Below are 12,065 nucleotides of genomic sequence, written 5' to 3'. Positions count from 1 at the left end.
ACAGCCTAAAAAAAATGACTACACACACACACACAAGACTAAGCTTATATTACGCATACTTATTTTTTTATTATATATTTAATTAAATTTGTATATTCTATTATGTATAGACTTACCTTAAAGTTTCGCGCGCGTCACATTATCATCATCATTCGTATTGCGACGGTTTGTGGTGAGTGACGCGCGGCGTTCTGCGCGTACTGATGGTTTTTTTTTCATTTTTTGTCACGTGATTCACAGTCGGTTACACGATGCGTGATATCCGGTACAAGTGGAAAAGTGGTTTTAAATCGGTCGGGATTAGCAACCAGGTGCAGTTGCCGACGTTCCGAATTCTCGGGCACAGGCAGAGGGCCACCGAAATTAACCTATCTACAGGTAGATTATTGACACGCGACCTAACCATCACGCACACGCGACTTATAATCACGTGATTACGCATAATTACAATAAATAACGTATACATTATTGTACAGATTTTTACTATATTATATTATGTACATCGACGTACGATTTACGATATGTAATCGACACACGTGCCTATATATTGTACACTATTTGATAGTACGCTTAATGTCATAATAATTATTATATAATGTACAAAATAATATATTAACCTGTAATATATTAATGTCTCGTTCGATATTCTGTCGAGCGCGTGCCCGACACGTGATGGGTGGGTCTCCGGCTCTGAAAACAGGTCTAAACGTTAGAGGTGTGCATTTGTGATTTCCCCAGTTGGTTATACGATGAGAGACATCCGGTATAAGTGGAATGAGGGACCAAACTAGGTGGGCGTATCCAACGAAGTGTCCCTGCCTCAGTTTAAAGTGCTGGGACATCGGCAGAGAGCTATGGAAATTAGCTTGACAACAGGTAATGTTTTGGACGAAAAAAATATCTCCAACGCAAGTATAATAATAATAATATTGTATAAAAATTGTATTACAACGTAATAGTATAATTGTTTTTGGTGTTTTGACGTCAAAGTATATTATGATGACACAATATTATTTGATCATAATACTCGATTGTATAATAACGTGTATGATATTATGTACATTATAGCAGACTTTAATTTTTAACAATTTTTTCGAAAATGAACTGTCACGCATAATCATGCCATCAATAACAATAGTAATTAAATATTCTGCCCTCCTGAAGAAAACACAGTGAACGCTAAAATTAGAAAAAAAAAATTAAGACATTTCGTGTTTTTCCAACTAAATGTTCAATATAATTAACCTACCATGATAAAATAACGCAGTTCGTGAATATGTCCTATAAAATAAAAATATTTTTGTAAAATGAACCTTTTTTACAAACCAATTTCCTATATTGCATACTCGATAGTTACATGCAGTGATTTTATTTGCTATTAAACTATTTTACAGTATTTGTGCGCAAAAATAAACCAACACATTAATACTTAGACATCTGGTTAGATACAATTATTACATATTAAACAGATATATTAAATCATCAATCACGATTATACACTTATAAAGTAAATCGATTAATGGTAAATTGAATTTTACTGTTACGGAGCTACTGAAAAGAGATATTTGGTGAATATACTACGATAGAATATGAAGAAAGTAAAAATAACTGAAAATCTTAATTAAAAATTATATAACATGTATCGATGCCACTTATTATTGACAGCTCCTACATTATATTATTTTCAAAAAACAGAGAGAATAGTGATTTTAAAGTGAAAAAACGTAGATAACAAAAAAATTGTTTTCCTGACAACATTGATTTATGGAGATGTACTTCCACTCTATTTAGGAGGGCAGTAGTCAATTTATATGAACAATAGTCTTAGTAAGGTGTACGTCACATTGCTGTCATATTTTTATAATAGCTATGTAGCCACAAAAAATAGTTGTAGTCAGGGCTCGAAACCAGTTATTTGAAAACTTCATAAAACCTTGGTTTTTTTTTATTTACCATCACCGTAACCGCAACCAAAACTAAAAGCTTTAAAACCCTAGTTAAACCATTCATTAAACCATTAATTAAGCTTACAATATTAAAAAAAACTATTCATAAGACTCAATAATTAAAAAAAAAAATCCCACTTATAAAACAAAAAACGTTAAAAGTTAAAACTCATATTGGTTGTTTCCAGTTTTCTTAGATTAATTAAAAATTATTACTTTTACAATTTTAGTTAAAATAAATAATTTTATACTAATATTATGTATTCAGCAAACCTACAGACTACATTATAAGCACTAATTACGTAATATTTATTTATTTTTCTACTCTACAATTGTGTTATTTTTTTTTTTTTTTTTACTATAAATATAACATTAAAGTAGGTATAGTATTATAAAGTTTGAATTAATAAATCTATTAATAAATATCTTGTCTCTAGTGATTACTGCCTTATTAGCAGAAACTAAGAACAAGGTTTTAACTGATCGAAAAACCCAAGCCAAAACTAAAACATTGCAAAAACCAAAAAAAAAAACATGGTAAAAAATGATCTAAAAACATAACAATTTCAAAAACTATACGGTACCTACTTTTAAACCAAATTAAAACTGATTAATCTTGAAACGGTTTCGAGCCCCGGTCGTAGTGTAATGTTTCAAACTGCATCCGAATCCGATTCGCACGTGCACTATACTAATTAGACGCTGTGCAGGTAACTATTCGAGACTGGCTTGCGAAATCCAATTCGTGCGATCCATGGGCTACTACCTGATCCAGATCTACATACCCAGCGGACTGATCGTCATCATATCCTGGGTGAGCTTTTGGCTGAACCGGAACGCTACGCCGGCCAGAGTGGCGTTAGGCGTCACCACCGTGTTGACCATGACCACGCTCATGTCGTCCACGAACGCGGCGCTGCCGAAGATATCGTACGTGAAATCTATCGACGTCTACTTGGGCACGTGTTTCGTCATGGTGTTCGCTTCGCTGTTGGGTTAGTGTGCAAAACGATCATGACGATCGTTATTATTGTGTAATGCGTTGACGGCATTTTAATGACTAAATCCGTTTTCCTCAAAAAAATGAAATACCTGTGTATTCCTCCGCTACTTTTCCCCGCTGTTTATTTAGAGGACCGTTGAACATATTTAATATGAAGTAAATTTAAATTTTTTTTTTTTTTTTTTTACTTTTATTTGAATTATACAATCTATACAATGTTTAGTATAATAAGCATAATGGAGAACAGAAATAGAAATAAAGTGAACAGAGGGACTTGAGTGGAGAAGCCGCCCACCGACGACACTCCGGCTTTTTATTTTTTTATTCGAGGAGTAGGTCGCGACACCATTTCTTCTTGAGTCTTTTTGGGGGGTTTCCAGGCATTGGGTTGGAAAGATTTTTTGCAAGAATGTTCGGATGAACGTGGAAGTGATTTGTGGTAGCGTTTGTAGAATTTAGAGGCGATTTCTTGTACAGTTAGCAGTTTTAAGTCAGTGTGTAAGGAGTGGTTCGAGACATAGAAAGGCGCATTTGTAATTAAGCGTAGAGTTTTATTTTGGACAACTTGAATTTTTTTAATATTAGATTTTTTTGCTAACCCCAGATTTGGACACCGTAAGTCCAAATAGGTTTTATCAGGCTTTTGTATAGTGTTAGTTTGGTACTGATTGAGAGTTTGGATTTAGAGTTTAAAAAGTAGTTAAGGGAACGAAAGTCGAGAGTTTAGCTTAATTTTGAGGTATGAATATGGTGATTCCACGTTAATTTTTTGTCAAAAGTTGATACCTAGGTATTTTGTGGTGAGTGAAGTAGGAATTTGGATGTTGTTGAATGTGATTTGAGGGACACAGGCCTTGTTTTAGTGTGAAAGTTATATGGCAAGATTTGGATTCGTTAATTTTTACTTTTCAGTTTTTACACCAGGATTCAATTTGAGTGAGGTGGTATTGAAGCATGTTTGAAGCTATGATAGGATTTTCATGAGTCGAGATAATTGCTTTGTCATCAGCGTATTCTGCGACAAGGGTATTAGTGGAAGTAGGCTGGTCCGCAATAAATATGTTGAATAGCAAGGGGCTGCAATTGCACCTTGGGGAGAAGTAAATTCAAAATTAAAAATCATTTTGATAAAATTTAGTTAGATATTACTTTTTATAATAATTTAGAACCACTATACCTGATAACTTAATACCACCTATAATGACGTAAGACTTTATTCATTTCGGACAGAATACGCCACCGTCGGGTACATGGCAAAAAGGATACAGATGAGGAAAAATCGTTTTCTGGCCATACAGAAGAGTCGCTGAACAGAAGAAGGGTGGCCACTGACCGCACATGCGCACTCGCATCAACCAGCAGCGTTCCGGCCATGGCAACATGTCCGCCCACGGTTCGATGTCCGGCCACAATACCCTTTCCGGCCACACAATACGCTATCCGGCCATAACACGCTGTCGCACGGCCTTGTCTCGGTCACGGCTTACCACCTTCTCACGGTACGATGGGCGGGCTACGGTGGACACGACAGCCACCCTCGGGCACAGTCACGGCGGCCATGGTGGTCACGGCGGCCAAATGCTCGTCTGGGGACATGGACCACCTGCCCAGACAAGCTGTGAGTTTTGTTGTAACAATAAGTGATTTTTTGACTGGAAACACAGCAGATTCTATTATAATATTATGCCCGTTACCATTATTGTATCGTGAGTCAAATATACTCCAAACGAGACTTTTTTTTACGGTTTAAAATTCTAAACGGTTTAATCCAGTGAGTTAATTATAAAAAAAGCAAATTATATTATGAAGTTATAGATAGTTATATATTTTTTTAATAAAACTTATTGGTAAACACTATAATATTATGTTTAGGTATATACTTATTACTTAGATGTTACACGTTTATCGCACACGTTTATTAAATAAAAATCCTTTCTGATTTTAATTTAATCTACTCCAGTTATTAACTGCTCCAAAATCGAAATGTAAGAAAGTGTCTTATAGTATTATAGTTAGTTCATATATTTTTTATCATACAAGGCTATTTATAAAGACAATTAATGATGAATTTCCAATATTTCCTGTGTCCTTTACATAGTCTGAAAATTTAGTACATATAAACAATATATAATGCATTTGGTTATAATTTTGTACTTATACTATTTATTTATTCGTGAGGGTGGGCCGCATAACTAACAAGAGGTAAATTTGAAAATCGCCATTACAACTCTAAATAGATCTTTTGACTTGATAACATTTAATAAACTCAATATAACAGTTAATGATATAATAGTATTGTATATCCTGGGTCGAGTAAAAAACAAGACAATAACTATACTTGATGAAATTTATTTACTCCTTTCGTGAACAATTTTTCTTATAAAATTGTCATATACAACTAAAAATTAGAGAAAACACGTATATAAAATTGTCGTTAACATTGTTTTTTAATTTTCAAATATTAATGAGTAAATAAAATGAATACCTAACAAACATTTTTTTTTTCGATTTGGCATATTAAATTACCGAAAAATCACTGTAGTTGAATTCAATCCCACTTTAAAACTGTTGGCCACCGCTTAAAACATAAATTGCAGTGCGTCTAGTAAGGATTCTCGTTTTTTACAGAATGTGCGCTTCAAAGCTCACGATTCAAAGAACTACCTCAAAGGCGGGTCGCTGGAAAACACCATCAACGGCCGCGGGGACGACGACTGCAACATCACTCCGTTGCAGCCTCAGCACGTCATGCACCCTAACAAGGACATCAATAAGCTGTACGGAATTACGCCCAGTGACATTGACAAGTATTCCAGAATCGTGTTCCCGGTGTGCTTCGTGTGCTTCAATCTAATGTACTGGATCATCTACCTACACATCAGTGACGTGGTGGCCGACGACCTGGTGCTGCTCGAGGCGGACAAGTAGACTTATTCGCAGATTTGCGCCGCGACGACGATGACTCCATAATATATTATATTATAATATAATACTATTATAAAATATAACATTTTTATCTAGGTTTAGTATAAGAGCTCAACTACAAAAAATACTGCATCCCGAGTATATTAAATTATTATTATTATTATTATTATTATTATTATAGTAATTGTACGATTATAACATTATTATTAAGTGATTATTAGGGCCGAGAATTATATGCCCTAAGAACTAACTAAACAATATTCATGATGATATGCCCTAAAAATTAATTAATTATGCCCAAAAATATGCTCTAAGAAAAAAGTAAATTCTAATGTAGTTACACGAAAATATTTTAATACCAAAGTTTAATATACAATTAATTACTTTTTGAATACCTTGGTTTTTACCTACGATATCTACCCAATAAAAATGTGATCTTTAAAATAAAAAATATAAATTTCTTACGTTTAATGTTAACAAAAAATTCACTAATTAATAATATTTCTTTAGAAAACAGCGTTTTTCCTTGTTTGAGCCTGAAAATCAAACACAATGTTTGTTATTTTCTAAAATTTAAAAATATTAAAATTTCAGTAGGTATATTATTTTAGAAAAATCTAAATTATATATTAAAATGTAAAAATGGATTGAAATTCAAAAATATGTCCTATATAGTATTACCGTGCAATATCGTTAAGCCAGAAACACATTTTGGTATAAAACTATAAACCAACCATTTTTTTTTACCATCAAAAAAAGATTCAAAATCATAGAAATATGTGCCCTAGTTATAATAACATCATATACATAGGTATAGACAGAATTTTTTTGGTTATTATATCTGCAGGGTCTTTCGCGTGATCAGCTCTCTATTTTATCGTTTCAACTAAAACAAAAAAAAGCACACGAACTCGACCCAAAAAAATCCGCTCCATAATATTCTATAAACAAAATAAATGTCCAAACAAAAATACCGTCTCAAAAAAATACTTTTAAATCCTTTTTCCGAAAATGTTCCGTCTATAAAATAAAAATATGTATCACAATGTAAAATATTAAAACGACTACTTAAATTACTATTATACAACTAAAGAATTTATTCTAATCTTACCCAACTATTCGACCGTTGTCGTGATAATAACAACGATAATAATTATTACATCACAATATTTTAGAATGGCCAACCGACATTTCGTTTTTAAGTGGCATTTATCGTGTGATTCAAATGGACTGTGGCTACATTCTGTCTCTCGGGATATTTTTCAAATAAAATTTAAAATAGTACCTACATTAGTATAATTATTATTATTATATGACAGTTATACAGCCCTGGGGTAGTAGTTGTCACGTCAAGTTTTCGAATTTCAATATATTTTGACGATAAATCAATATTATATTTTCGTAGTGACGTGATTTAATATACTATACAACTGCAGTGCTCAATCATCGTTTTTTATGTTCGATATTGAATCGTGATATTCACGCCTACTTACGATTACAATAATTATTGTTATCATATAGCAGTTAATATTTCTAATCCATTCTTAAAACGGTTATAGGTTTATATGTTTACCCGCGCGTTTATTTGGCGACGTATTTACAAGGTTTTATATTATACTATGGTAGAGATGGATTACTCACCCTCGACCCTCCCTCCAAATTGACCTTTCAATTATTTGTTTTCAATTCCAACTGAGTTTCTTTCTTATTCGCTGTACATTTTAAATCCTAAAAATTATATGCTTCCATGTGCTTAGTGTAAATTTGAAAAACATTAAAAATGCCTAAAATGTTTATTCATGAAAATAAAAATTGTTTGTTATTATAAATTCGTAATTATTTAATTTAAAATGTATAGTTCGTACAGATTCGAAGTAATGATATTATTATAAATAACCCAAATAATTTCGATTGGAGCTTGAACATAGTTGTTTTTTTTTTATTTCTAACACCCTACACTGACCGTTTTAAAAAGGTGTTCTAACTATCCGCGCTACTAACTGTATATAGCATAGGTACATTATACAGGTAATATTATTATTACATCTATTATTACTTAAACGGAAAAAGAGAAAAATCGATGGATCGACACGAAACACGAGCGTTGTCTTAAATCTCCAAAAATATTATTATAATTCTATTTTATTATGTAAAGTCCTCCCTTTTTGCACGATAAAAGCGCACACAAAATATTATGTTCTTCGATGATATTAAGTTTATATAGGTATGTATAGTAATTTAGTGATATGATTTTTCGAAGAATTTTAATTCATTTATTATTATTGTAAAGTGTAAACATTATAATGAAAACGACGATGATTATTATTATTATGATTATTTGATATTAAATATGGTGAAAATGAATAAAATTATAATGTTTTTGTAGCGTTTTATATACTGGAAACAGAAATAAATAATAACTATTACAAAATTAATTTAACGCCATCGTAATGATGTAACGTGTAAATATAATATTAAATATTCGAAATTATATAATATAAATATGATGATGTTATGCATAAATGATATAAAATAATATGGTGTACGTGTTTCGGAGTCGATTGCATTGTCGACGAATGTAATATCGCTCATTCGATTTTATGGCATGCGTCGCATCGATTATATTATATACTATACAATAATACGTATGTATATAGTAGATTATGATATTATCGAGAAAACATGAAAAAAATTAAACAAAGTTTTAACAGTAAATAAAATTCAATTATTATTATTAATGTATTATTATTATTATTATTATTATTATTATCGTTTCGTGTTATTGCGGTTTTCCTTTCCGGCTGTTAAAGCGAACACGGTTTTGATTTCTTGAAATTATTTTTATAAACGACAAAACTATATATATATTATATTATTATATAATACAATTAATGAATAATGAATGCGTGTGTGTACAAAAAATAAAAATAAAAAACAAAAAAAAAAATGATTATATAAATTACGAAATAATAACGATATGAATATATTGTTATGCAATTGATCAATATTATATTCTAATACGATTAAATTAAAAAATGCAAATCGACATATTTATTTTATGTGAATATGACGTGTAATGTTAGGATAAAATATTTTTTTTTTACATTTTCAGTGATATTGTCGCGTGCCCAATGAGTCACGAAACCCAATCGAAAAGTCTAGACATCTCAATAATATACGAAGTGACGTAGCTAAGATTTTTATTTTATTTTGAGGAGGAGGGTACTCTTTACATGATTAGTACGCTGATACCTCGGATATATTACATTTCGTAACGATCTTCATATAAATTACAATTTTAACATTATGTCATTCGTATAATAACTTCACTAAACACACGGCGTTTTCCTGAAATTTCCAGAATGGCTGCAGTCATCTCAACAACCCCCTTCCTTTGGCTACGCCACAGGCTATGCGTGACATTGACTCCCTGCCGTGCAATATCTATTATCTGTTGGTACGATACGCGATTTTCCGATAACATCATTGTGATTTGATCGATTTTCGACCGTGACGATGATATTGTATCGCATCAGCTGCACGTCCGTTTCCTAACTAAAAAGCAACGTATGCAAAAAATGTGTAAAATTAAAACCAAACAAACAATAACAGGAATAATACGAAAACGATTTATGTATTTATAATAATATAGTAAAGGACATAACAGTTGCGAATCAGTATACTCATTATATAATAATACAATTATATTATGTATACGCTATATAGGTATATAATATTCTAACTCCGTAGACGACATCACTGTAATATTATTATTATTATTATTATTATAACCGTTATAGGCCTATGCGATTTGATTTATTTTACGTACACTTTTTAAAAGCACTTTCAACTAATTGTGATTCGCACATTTTAACGATATTAAATATAAAAAAAATATCAAATCGATGCTGCATATACTAGAATATGTAATAAACATAATTATTTATACGTTTGTACGTACGTCGTACATAATATAATATTTATGCATTGACGTAATAAAAAAAAAATTTGACTTCCTTAGAATTAATAACGTATGAAAATAATAATAATAATATAATACAAATTAATTAAACGATAAACGGTAGTTGTTTTAAAATGTACAAATAACTACCATCGGATATTCTAAATCTTGTATTAGGTTAATGTGAATCTATAAGAAAAAATATTGTTATAATTTTAAGTTTGTATATGTAGTTTATTGTCACGAGTTGTTTTTATTTCGTTCCGATATATAAGAATAATTACTGTTTATTATATTATATTATTATAATTTATATTATTATTATTATTACCTTATATTCACTTGTTTACCACCTGTTTGTATTTGCTGTTAGACGAAACGTAATATTATTATATTATTATGTTTTACCTTCGTGAAAAAAAATTGTGTCGATGAAAAAAAAATACTATAAGGTTCTAATTATTATTATTATTATTATTATTATTATCTATTTGGGTGCTTCCGTTCTTTGTGTTAGCAAACATAATACATATAATATATATATATTATGTAAAACGACATAAATGTACTTATGCGCTTACACATATTTATTGAACGCATATTATTGTATGCATGTGTTTATGTGTACACGTATATAGTATTATATTATGTAACTATATTATTATTATTGTTTATATTGTTTACGTGTCGGTAATATTATTTTAAGTTATACATAATATAAAATATAAATGTATAATAATATAATATATACGTTTAAGTACTATATAATTACATATAATAATATGTATATCTGCAGTGTACGATAAATTATAGTCTACTAAATCTCACTGAGCTCAATAAATAAAGTGAAGCGAATCAAAACGCCGCCAAGAGCGAGCAAGTGTTTTTCTTTACGCCGTCGTCATTGCTATTCCTTCTACCTTGTATAATATTTATGCTCTCAGTCCATAAATTCATCGCAAATCGCAGGTGAGTTATCATTACGGAGAGATCCCGGAGATCGGCACTATATGATGGATTCCAGAGTGCTACAAAATCCTCAGCTTCCGTGTTTGTAATGAACTTATCATAATTGTATTACCTAAAATAGAATAATTTTATATTAAATAGGCGTAGCAAAAACGAAAAAAGGTATTTTAAGTGGCATTAGTAACTAATGGAGCTAGTGATTAGTTGTATCGATTTCATTTGCTTCGTGTGGAAAAAGCTTTTCTTTTACGATGACGCATAATAGAGTCGTGGATTTACATTTCACGACGAAAAATCTAAATGTATCGCCATTCGCCATATCAGCGAGCTAAACTCAATAATACGAGTAGGTACATCCAATGACTGTGTCAGCTTTCCGCATTCCGCTGCATTAACATGTAGAATATCTTTTCAACTAAAAAATACAATGACATGTTAAAATTGGAAATCGTGATGCTGTTTTTCATGATATTTTCCCCCTTTTTCTGTAAAAACATTCTATGTATACGTGTATCATAAAAATAATAGTTTATATAATCAATCGTTTGTCTTATAATTATTTAATTATTTAGGGCAAATTTATCTAATTTTCTGGTATAATTCACGGAAATATTATATTATATTTTAATATAATAACGACTATATTTACCGTCATACGAATTTATGTGGTGACCATTTTACCACTCCCAAATTACATAGAACTGCATGTGTGAGAGCTCCATATTGTTTAATTTTTATAAAACTTATTCGATATTTAGAAGATATTAAGTAATTTATAAGTTACAGAGGAAATAAGAATAATAGGTGAACTAACTTCAAGAAATCCACTCATGTAAAAAAAAATGTTTAAAACATTTTGAAATATACGAGAAAATTCACGAGAATTCTAAACCAATTTTAAAATGTGTATGTTTAATTTATTTAATCTTTTGCTTATGTTTTACATTTTAACAGATGATTTTTTAATAAAAGCTTATTTAAATAATATCTTTATGAATGTCTGTATTTATAGTTCCACACATTTTAAATTATAGTAGTTTTTTAATTAAATTTTAAAAATTACCTACTTCACTCTTCAGCTATGGTAAAATTTGTAGTTAAGTAAAAATTGGCAATTATGCCAGGCAGTTTATACTCTCAACGGTAAAATGCATAGCCTATAGGTGTGTAAAAATCGCCTGTTATGTTAGACAATTTTTACCCCCTAGGTAAAATGTATAGGGGATAGGGTAATCCGGTCCTACTTATGATGCAGGTTCAA

At 30.7% G+C, this 12,065-nt stretch overlaps 1 pseudogene; it reads left to right on the top strand.

The window, feature by feature from the left end:
- The window catches only part of LOC132923181 (gamma-aminobutyric acid receptor subunit beta-like), a 62,140-nt pseudogene extending 51,444 nt beyond the window's left edge, over window positions 1-10,696 (top strand).
- Window positions 10,697-12,065: the final 1,369 nt, after the last annotated feature.

The sequence above is a fragment of the Rhopalosiphum padi genome, chromosome 2 (genome assembly GCF_020882245.1).
Source record: "Rhopalosiphum padi isolate XX-2018 chromosome 2, ASM2088224v1, whole genome shotgun sequence".
Classification (NCBI taxonomy): domain Eukaryota; kingdom Metazoa; phylum Arthropoda; class Insecta; order Hemiptera; family Aphididae; genus Rhopalosiphum; species Rhopalosiphum padi.
The sequence above is the reverse complement of the archived record's forward strand: the minus strand, read 5'-3'. Positions and strand labels throughout refer to the sequence as shown.